Below are 11,398 nucleotides of genomic sequence, written 5' to 3'. Positions count from 1 at the left end.
AGCAGTTTGACAGTGTAACCTCCATCTTCTGATGCGATTCGACAAAACAAAACAATACAAAACAGGCCGACAATGAAATAATTCTCTAGATATGTTACAATCACAAACTTGACATAAATTTTGAACCATTTGATACCTTGATATGCAAAATATATCAAATTGTACTCTGTATACAATTCTATATCTGATGAGTGATAAATTATTTAGTTCATTTTAAAAGCAATGCTTACCTTGTAAAATAAATGCAAAAACTTAATATTTTTGATTGCATTTGCGTTAAATCATCTATTTGAAGGATCCATGAAATCATCTATTTGATGGATCCATTAAATCATCTAGTTGATGGATCCATTAAATCATCTAGTTGATGGATCCATGAAATCATCTAGGTCATGGATCCATGAAATCATCTAGTTGATGGATCCCCATGATCTCAGAGTATAATAATCCATGAAATCATCTAGTTCATGGATCCATGAAATCATCTAGTTGATGGATCCATGAAATCATCTTGTTGATGGATCCATGAAACATCTAGTTGATCGATCCATTAAATCATCTAGTTGATGGATCCGTTAATTCATCTAGTTGATGGATCCATGAAATCATCTAGTTGATGGATCCATTAAATCATTTAGTTGATGGATCCATGAAACATCTAGTTGATGGATCCATTAAATCATCTAGTTGATGGATCCATGAAATCATTTAGTTGATGGATCCATGAAATCATCTAGTTGATGGATCCATGAAATCATCAAGTTGATGGATCTATGAAATCATCTAGTTCATGGATCCATGAAACATCCAGTTGATGGATCCATTAAATCATCTAGTTGATGGATCCATGAAATCATCCAGTTGATGGATCCATTAAATCATCTTGTTGATGGATCCATTAAATCATCTAGTTGATGGATCCATGAAATCATCTAGTTGATGGATCCATTAAATCATCTAGTTGATGGATCCGTTAAATCATCTGGTTGATGGATCAATTAAATCATCTAGTTGATGGATATGGATGTGATCTAAACATCTCCTCACGCATTTAAATTCTTGGAGCCGAACACGTTGGAACAATAAACACAATATACACTTTGAAATGACAGTATCATGAAATATGCTTACAACCCTTGTTTTTGGTTTTGAATAAGATGCATTGAAATTAATGGAATTAATTACTTAAATACAATAAATCGTAAATTTGTCAACATGAAATGGGGCAAAGTCGTCACACCAGGAGAAACGAACTAACATGTGGTAACAAATGACAGTGAAATACAGAAACCGAAGTATTAAATGTGACATAAGGCATGTATCTTTTGATTGTCACGAAAGAAGTTACTTGATTTACCTCGTGACATGAATTATTTCGTGCAAGATATATTAGCCACTTCAAACTACTAAATATTTAGCTCTGCATTGTAACTGTTCTATATATAAGACAATAATGTTCAAATTGATGTTCAGACTTTCAAATGTAGATAAAAAAATAATAATAGGTGAAGAATCGTGACCTTGCTCAAAATGTGACATCATTTCCAAAAATAGAATACCAAGGCACGAGGAGGCAGACTTTAGATCGTAGCGACGATAGCAACGACTGGGGTGAAATTTACACAGTTGTGTCCCTTCGACTGCACAGATTTAAGATTTGCCCTGATTCATTGTACTAGTCACTACAAGCCGCCCTGTGTGACCATACAATGTGCTGGGTAGATTCCGTCACATTTTCATTCCCCTATCAAAAAACATGTCTAAACCCGATAGATATATTGAAATAATCTGAGCAAAACGTTCAGCATTTTCCCTTAAATCTATATTTAGTTAGCTTTATACCAAGTAAAATTCCATATCAGCTTTCTTTAAATAGATTTATTGTTTTCTTTAGTATAAATTTTCCGAATTGAGGTTTGCTTTGAAAAAAGAAGAATACTCTTCTATGTAAGAAACTCGAATAAAAATAGGTTAGATTTCAACTCCATTTGTCCTTGACATAAAAAACCCAACGAGGAATGTAAAACTTTACCTTATGTGTACATATGAGTGTATCGGCATTTTCAGTGAATTCTATTTTTAGAAGCAATTATTTTCTAGTTAATAATCTAAGAACATCATTCCATTTAAGAGCTAAAACTTTCCTTGAATAATAACATGTGATATCGGAAAGATTGCGGAATGTTAAAACGAGTAAATGTATGTTCATGTACATATTATCATACGCAGACTGAGAGGAATGTTACCTATTTTTTGTTCGATCACAAACGATCTTGAATATATTTAATATAACGCTGAGACATTAGTAATGCCATTTCAACCTTGAATGTGGCCAAGGGTTTTCTACTGTTATATAACGATATAGAGTTATACTACAGAGATAGATCATCTGTAACCCTTTCCTGGTAACTCTATATTTAGTTAGTTTCATTTCCAGTTAAAGTCTAATTCCGAATTCTATATATAGATGATTTGTATCTTTGCATATAAAATTTTCTGAATTAAGTATTATTTGGTTAATCAGTAAGTCATGCTGTGTAGAAGCTAAAGGAACATGTTTACTAGGTTTGTCAGAGCAGCATAAAGGTACAATATTTATAATATTCTTCTCTATGGAAATTAGTCATCTTGACAATAATAGACTTCGATGCTTTATATAGAATTGATTTACAGTTTCACAGACTCTAAAATTATCCCACTTCGAAGAAGTCATATCTGTTAACGATTTTACGTTTGTGATAAATCATGCTAGATTTAGCCGTTAGTGTTTTCAAGAAATATTCATATTCCATTTTAGATTGCTGCAATTTCTATCTACAGCTCCTAGAAGAGGGAACTAAATATATTCACTAATGTATTGTTTTGAGTGTCATGGTTTATAAAATACTTTGTTAGTCGTTCGCTGCTTTTGTCCCTATTCAAAGGATGGCTAAAAAGGAAATGGGTCACATAAGTCATGAGATACAGATCCGGATTTTGTTGTTCACATGGCTGCCCTATTGGTGTCGTTTTTTTGGGGCCCGTACATCTTCTATGCAGTAGCTTGATTTTATTTATTTGTCTCGTAACGACTTGATAGATATAAAATATGTATGATCATAGAGTGATTACGTATTATCATATCTCCTTGAATATTATTCATACACAAATAAACTATGGTTAGATATTAAATATGCTTATCTGTATGACATTATTATTAGCTTGTCGTTTCTTTTCTATTTTTTTTTTGTCCTCAAATTTATATTGCAGCTTAAGACATAGCCATAGCAATTTTAAACACGAAACCGAAACCGATTTTTTTAAACATATAATGACTTTACGCCTGCACCCCAGTTCAGTTTCAATTTGCCTCCCACTCAGCTGAGGGTTGATACGGTCATGCCTACCATTGAAACGTTTTCCTCGCATTGCCTATTGAAATATTTTTAGTACCTCCTTTTAATGGTGGTCTTCTTTTCCTATTTCTATTATTAGACAAGAACTCCGTGTATGCGTTGTTTCTGTATAGACACATGAAGGTCGTGTAACACTTTCATAACGTTTTACATTAAGTTATCTTTTATATAAGATTCTAATGAGTTTTTCTTCTATGTGCATATGAGAGGCGTGGCATTTTCCATGAATTCTATTCATAGCAACAATTGATTGTCTAATCAATATTTTAAGAACACCTACATCTAAGGACTGCTTGCCAATTCCTTCATGTTCGTATACTCGTAAATGAGCATTGTCGATAACAGAAAGAAAGCTTAATGTGAAAGTGAGTTTATAAGATATTTCCATAAGCCCACTAAAGATCGTTGAAGAGAAAGTGTATTTATAGAACATGCATACAATTGAGTTGATGTTTAAAATAGCTATGTGCACTCAGGTTTTCTTTAATCTTTTTATAACTACTTGATCTTGATATGACAGATCTACGACATAGGTGAAAACGAAAGTAGATACATTACATGAAATAGTCTAGTATTATTGACGTATCTATATATAGAAACACTGCTTTCCCCAGTACTATTATTTGAATATTTGTGTGAATGCATGTGAAATGGTAATACATTAAAATATGCCGATAAGAGTTAATGTAGACTAAGCAAGTTTGTTAAGAATTATGAAGCATATATTCAAGAAATGAAATGTGAAAAAAATAAAATGTTAAAGCTATGAGTCTACTAATGTTGATAACCATAATGTTACCTTCACAAAAAGTGGTATACTTATTTATAGAAAAGGTTTATTTGCTAAAAACTACAAAACATTTATAGATATACGTAATACAAACGATAAGCTAAAACAACAGTAATTATGATATGGTTGTATAATGGTTCAATCATAGGATATTGTACTATCATGGCGAATATATACGTTTACAAATACAGTACGTTGTACTGCCTAATGAATAGCCGTTAACTACTCCAATATCTATGTCAGTCATTAAATCATATTAATTAGTTATCATCTTACTAATTAGAAAATATACTTTAACACCATGCACATACATGCAGAAGAAGTTAGTGTTTAATATTTTTTTCCTTTAAATATCAGTTATATTAAAGTTTGTATTGTCCTGAAAATGTACTTTTATCAATTTTATAAGGTACATATATGAGCTGTTTCAGCTATTACTTGTTGTTTATTTATAATACGTCGTATGGATACATGCTCTAAAAAATACGTACCAACGCATTGCATCTAAAACAAGTTCCTGAATCCATAAAATGACCTATATAAACAAATTTGTTTGCAACAGATGTACGTTCAGGTGACTGGACAGGACCTCCCGAGGTTTGGACCTCCACTGGCACCTGACATCATTCCCCAGGTGCCCCACGTCATGGCGACACTAACGAAGAAAAACAAGAACAATGCTTATAGTGTTGCTTAATCGCGGGTACGTGTACTGTTATCCCTGATTGCGTGCTTTTTCATTTTAAAAATGTGTATTCCCCTTAACGTGCGTAGAGATTTACTACAACTACAAACTTAATACACACACATATAGGTTTATATATCAAAAGAACGGTTCATTCATGATTCAATATACAAATGATGTAACAAATTCACCAATAATGATTTATAGAACGTAAACAAATAGCAAGCCTAACTTTTTGTTTTAGCTTTCTAATGTAACAAAAATCTACTGCAATTCATGATATAAGGTAAATAAGAAATAACATGGTATTTTTAGACTCCAGGGTTTAACGTAGTCTTGGTTGCCACAGTAATCTCTATTGCGTATTACCATGGTTCATAACATTACATACTTCACTAATTATTTACTTTTATAAATTTACCAGTACTCCTCTAAATTTTGAAATTCTTAAATTAAGCAGTTTATGCATCTATTCTCTTTTTCAACAGTAGGTTAGACTACTTAGATTAGAACTGACCAACGATAAATGATATTTTGTCAGTCAGAATAGTCGGGCATTTAAAGTTCGTGCTGTGAGTTAGCCTTGTATTCAATGCACATCCTCGAAATTCCAGGGATTTTGCTCACTTACGTTCTGTGAGCGTAACCCCTGGAATTTTAAAGATGGCCGTTGGAATGCGCAGGGACATTTCACAAGTTATATAACTGAAGATATATATGAGTGGGCGTCACAGTATATTTGTATACTGTGATTCCCACTAATTATATAAATTGTCATTTATATAGCGTGTGACATGTCCCTGTGTTGCAATACAAGTTTACAAGTTAACAAATTTATTGTTTTTCCTCAGATACATTAAAATGTACAACATGAGGTATCAGAGTATAATAATACACATGTGATGACAAAATGGATGGCAAGTACACAAAACATTAATCATGATACATATTACAACAGTTTGTTATTTTTTTTCCAACAAAAGACAAAATTCCATTTAATACTTTCGTGATACAAAATGACAACTGACCACTCATTTCAATTTGAGAGGTGTTTTTTCTATGATACAAAAGAATATATTTTTCTCTAAGCTCTAAAATTATCAAATTTATACATTTGAATAAATAATGAAATTCGTCGCCTGGATCATTTTTACATAGAGTGTAATTTGAATATTATGACACCTACCCGTTCCAATTGGAAATTTCATATTAGAACATCTAAATTTGCATAATATTGACCTGTTTTTTTCAGAAAGGCGAGTCAAATAGGGCTCAAGTTCATGTTTCTTCTTAAAGTTACCATAGAGTTCACCACGAGATGAATTTCGAACGTTTGCATGCCATCTTTGTAAAAATTGATCAATACAAAATTGTTTGACAGTTTATATCTGATACTATATTCTGATGATCTAGTATTATTCTCTGAGACTGTAGGTCTCCAAGATATGCTTGATAATGTAGAAAATTATTGTACTGAATGGAATTAAACTGTAAATACTGAAAAGAAATTGTAGTTTTTAGAAAAGTTGGAAGATTACATAATGATGAAAAATAGTATTACAAAGGAAGTAAAGTCGAATGTGTGGATCAATTCCCTTACTTAGGTGTTATTTTAAATTACAACAATAAATTCACTTCTAACCAAAATCAATTAGCTATCCAAGGACAAAAGGTATGTTTGCATTATTTTCAAAATGTTCATCATTAAACTTAAATGTAAAAACTATGCTCCACTTTTTCGATACATATGTAAGCAGTATCTTTTTTATGCAAGTGAAATTTGGTGTATGCACAAAGCTCCAGAGATAGAACATGTACATTAACATTTTTGTAGGAAATTACTTAAAGTGAAGAAATCGGCCAATAACAACATGGTATATCTTGAATTGGGACGGTTACCTCTAGTTTTGATGAGAAAAATTAGAATGATAAAATATTGGTTTAAGATCTTAAAATCTTAAAATTTTATTATATCCACTTCCTATATATTCTTATAACAATGTTGTAGTAGTAATTATTTCAACTGGGCTAAAGCAGTAAGAGATGAGTTAAATAATCTAGGTCTTAGTGATGTTTGGTTAGATCCATGTATTTCTCAGCAAAATGTGTTATAACCATTGATAAAACAAAGTATTTTTTTATCAAGGCATAGCATTCATAAGGGCCACAGTGGAAAACTCTCCAAAATGTTTATTGTATCATTACAATTTTACCTCACAAAATATATACCAAAGAAATATCGCATTTGTTTAACTCGAATCCATACATCTACCCATTCTTTGGCTGTAGAAGTTGAAAGGTATTATTACATACACAGAGAACGTAGATATTGTAAACAGTGTAACTCCCCCTCTGAATTAGAGGACGAATTTCATTTTTTATTGGTCTGTTCTAAATTCCAAAATCTCTTATTCCAGTTTTATCAAAAGCTATTATTGGAAAAAAACATCTGTGTTTAAAGTCGTTCAGTTATTGAGTGTCCATAATATTAAAGAATTGTGTATACTAGGGAAATTCATCTATGAGGCAAACACATTAAGGGTATTATAATGGAATATGATTGTCTTCATTCTCTGTGCATTGTCCACGACTTGTGTATGATAGGTATCGTATACTGTGGGCCAATGGCCTAAAGTTTGAGTAAAACTTGGAAACTTGATCACTTGAGGTGGATATCGATCTCACTAAATCGCATATGGAGCATAAGGATAACAAGGTCGTAAAATCTCTCATTTAAAGTACACAAAATCTATTCTATTGACAATTAGTCAGTTGTCGTCGTGTCCACTGTTTATGTTTGTCGATAAATTCATGTTAATAACACCCAAAGAAAAGGTTGATAAGAATACTTGGGAGAAAGTTCCGCTTGCTGCCTGACAACATGGTTAAAACATATAGCACGATATAATCAAAGCTGCAATAACACGAAAATAGCGTGCATTTGTTTTCTTAGGCGTCAGGTGTTAGCCGCAACAAGGAGATAATATCTCCATGCCAACATGTCATATTTACAACAATTATTTGTGTTCAATAACACATGTATTATATCAATGTCTCGTATAGCGCTTCTTTTACTGTTTGAAGATTGTTATTGCAATAACGTCAAGTTGTGTTGTTTTAAATATCGCAAACATCCGAACAAGTAACACAAACCAAACATTGACAACCACGAACACAAACGAACAAGTAACACACCAGACATTGACAATCACAAACAACCGAACAAGTAACACACACCGAACATGGACAATCACAAACACAACCGAACAAGTAACACACACCAAACATTGACAACCACAAACACAACCGAACAAGTAACACACACCGAACATTGACAATCACAAACACAACCGAACAAGTAACACACACCAAATATTGACAACCACGAACACAACCGAACAAGTAACACACACCGAACATTGACAACCACAAACACAACCGAACAAGTAACACACACCAAACATTGACAACCACAAACACAACCGAACAAGTAACACACACCGAACATTGACAACCACGAACACAACCAAATCAGTAACACACAACAAATACAGTGAAACCACGACAAAAACCCAAACACGTGTAATACATACTAAATTAGGACAGAAAGCGTCGAAATACGAACAATGAGAAACCCTTTTAGGACGATCCATTGGCTATACTATACGCTTCCACTTTCACATAGACAACAACATCAATATCATAAGCAAGTCATATATACTGTTAATTGGTGATCATATCCCTGTGATATTATTATAGTCAAGGGGGGAATTTCACCAAAGATGTTTTATTGTAATAGCATTGGAGATGTTATTTTATATTTATTGGAAAAACCGATAGAGATTTGTTTTTTTGCAAATATCGTCAAATACCAAAGGACTGTTACTTTTTATAGTAATAGTTTCAACAAACAAGAAGATAAATGTTGTTTACGTAATAAAACACGTGCTTATATTGCCAATTAGAGTTATAATCCAGCGTCAGTACCATAACACCGGTATATTATTTATCTTATTGTCCCCTCTTTACGGACACGTTTTTTTGGGGCCGCGGTGGCCGAGTGGTTAAGGCGTCTGACCGTCTTTATCACTGGGTCGCGGGATTGAGGGACAGCTGCCAGGTACTGGCCGCAAGTCGGTGGTTTTTCTCCGGGAACCCCGGCTTTCCTCCACCACCAAAACCTGGCCTTTAATGACCATAGCTATCAATAGGGCGTGAAACACAAACAAACCAAACATTTATCTTCCAAGGGCTTATTATCATACAAAATCAATTCAGCAAAATTTTATATGAAAATATAATATGCAATGATAAATTCAAAAATGACTTTTAGATACAACACTATTACAAAGTGTTTTAGATGGAATACCAGAGACGTATTGGCTTTATATGTCTTTAGGAATACCAAGCATTCACATATGATAAATGAGACATTTTTCTTTTCACAGAAATGAGAACCGGACACATCACAAAAAACGGTATCTGCATGAGTCACGTGTCCAAATGTGTTAGACCCACCAGAGATATATCGGGTTTACTTGGAAATGGTAGCGGTAGTTGTGCTGTTATCATTGACTTACACAACCGGACGGGCACTTCAATGTGTACATGGACGGGATGATGCTTATTCACTCTTTACTTAAACCATTTACTACACTCCAAAATATATGTAATCCTTCAGATAAATTATGTATGTACTGTGTGTATTTACCTATTGGTTGAAAAAAGAAAAATGGTTTTAAAAATAAATACCGGGTAAGGTTTTTTCTTGGAAGAAATTGTTTATTGTGATTGATTTGAGTGTTATCCGTGTACATATGTTTAAGTTTGGCATTATTTATTGTCAGCTACAAAGGATTGTCAATAAACAGTGAACCAGCCGTCTAAAAATACGTACAATAAAGAGGTTTTTATAAAACAAAATCTAAACCAGACCCATTTGCTGTATACAATTTGTTTCTTGACTTTTTATAGAAACTTGACCCGGCGAGCAATATTTTGTAACCTCAATGTCAGCCGAAGTCACCTGTCTACTGTTCTATGCCATACAACCACTCGCTCGTAATGACGTCATTACTAATCAATAAGGGTTACATACACTTGTCAATTAGTCGCTGTAAAACGAATGTAGTAAAATTAACGTTTAACGATATTAGGTATTTAGTAGCAATCATTTTTGTGATCGTTACAAAAAAATATGTCAGTTTCAACGTGATGAATACATATTGTGGCATGATCAAGTGTATATCAGGATCATAGCATAGTTGGTGAAACAGTATTCAAGTTGCTTTAACTGATTTGCAGACAATGCGATGCATGCGTGTCTCTCGGGAAAATGAGGTGTTCAAAAATAGTATTATCAATGTTTAGACGGATTTTCTAATACGTGTGTACGAGGTGTCGGCCGCTGTCGGCCATTCTAGATTTCTTTGTCTTTTCGAAGTTATTTGTTATGTCTAGGCATGAAGTATTGAATCTGTCCATGTGCCTTAAAATACATTTTTGCTCATTGAAGAACATAATTATAATTTGTCTAAAATGTTGCGGCTGACTTTGGCGTTCGTCTTTATCCTTCTGATAGGTACAATTACATACCAAATGATTTTTATACAAAGAAAATGTCAACCAGTACAGGCTATAAAGATAATCTACTGCGGAGCAAGATGTAACACGGCAAATCTCGTGCGTACGTATTAGATCGCTTCGTCATCAACAGAGTCATTCGGGCGTGACAAAAGTTTACCTTGAGCATTGTGGACAGCAAGTTACCGTGACAACATGAAAGTTAACAGAAATCTACATCTGCCTGGGTACGAGGTCGAGCTAGCACAAACCTGTGTGACTCCATGTTGTCACACGATCAAATAATGACACAAAGCAGGCTTTTATGATATTCCAACCTTTTACTGAAAGTAAATTCACTTTATACATTTAACTTTAAACACATTGTGATAAATCCAGATAAAAAACTTTTTAAAATACAAACTGAAGTTTCTTCGTGCATACGCTTGTAACTGCACAATCACCTTAAGTGGAGTCTCTAACCAAACCATAGATATAAATCGACTCTATTGTAAAGTTTTCATCTAAATAAACAAGTAGATAAATATCAAAATGGACAACACATGGTACATAAATATGCAAAATGCATACCATCTTCGCACGGTATGTCCTTAAGTATTGAAACTGGCATTATCTCTTTATCACCATGCAACAATGTTTTTCATAAAATAATATAATCGATAAATATATAAAAGAAGCTACTTGCAGCTAATATCTAGTATCATAATGAATGCTGAAATGCAGACACACTGTATAGCGCTATGCATCTGCCTTAGTTGACAAGTCCAATGACAGATTCCGTATCGATATACTATTCGTTCATTAATGTCAACTGCTTTATATAAGAAAAGAAAACAGACTCTGCTACAACGCCAACACAAAAAGATCAAATCTGAATTCAACATCGATAGTACCTGGAAAGACATCGTGAACATTTATATAATATGGAGGCGACTATTCGTGTTT

General features: G+C 33.3%; 1 long non-coding RNA gene across 1 annotated transcript; it reads left to right on the top strand.

Moving 5' to 3' along the window:
* The first annotated feature begins 2,536 nt into the window (after nucleotides 1-2,536).
* Nucleotides 2,537-9,524, top strand: LOC110452517. The gene is made up of 3 exons (XR_002463198.1): nucleotides 2,537-2,586; nucleotides 4,748-4,888; nucleotides 9,319-9,524. It is a non-coding gene; the product is annotated as an uncharacterized LOC110452517 (long non-coding RNA).
* Nucleotides 9,525-11,398: the final 1,874 nt, after the last annotated feature.

Source organism: Mizuhopecten yessoensis, unplaced genomic scaffold, assembly GCF_002113885.1.
Source record: "Mizuhopecten yessoensis strain PY_sf001 unplaced genomic scaffold, ASM211388v2 scaffold6719, whole genome shotgun sequence".
Taxonomy (NCBI): domain Eukaryota; kingdom Metazoa; phylum Mollusca; class Bivalvia; order Pectinida; family Pectinidae; genus Mizuhopecten; species Mizuhopecten yessoensis.
The sequence above is the reverse complement of the archived record's forward strand: the minus strand, read 5'-3'. Positions and strand labels throughout refer to the sequence as shown.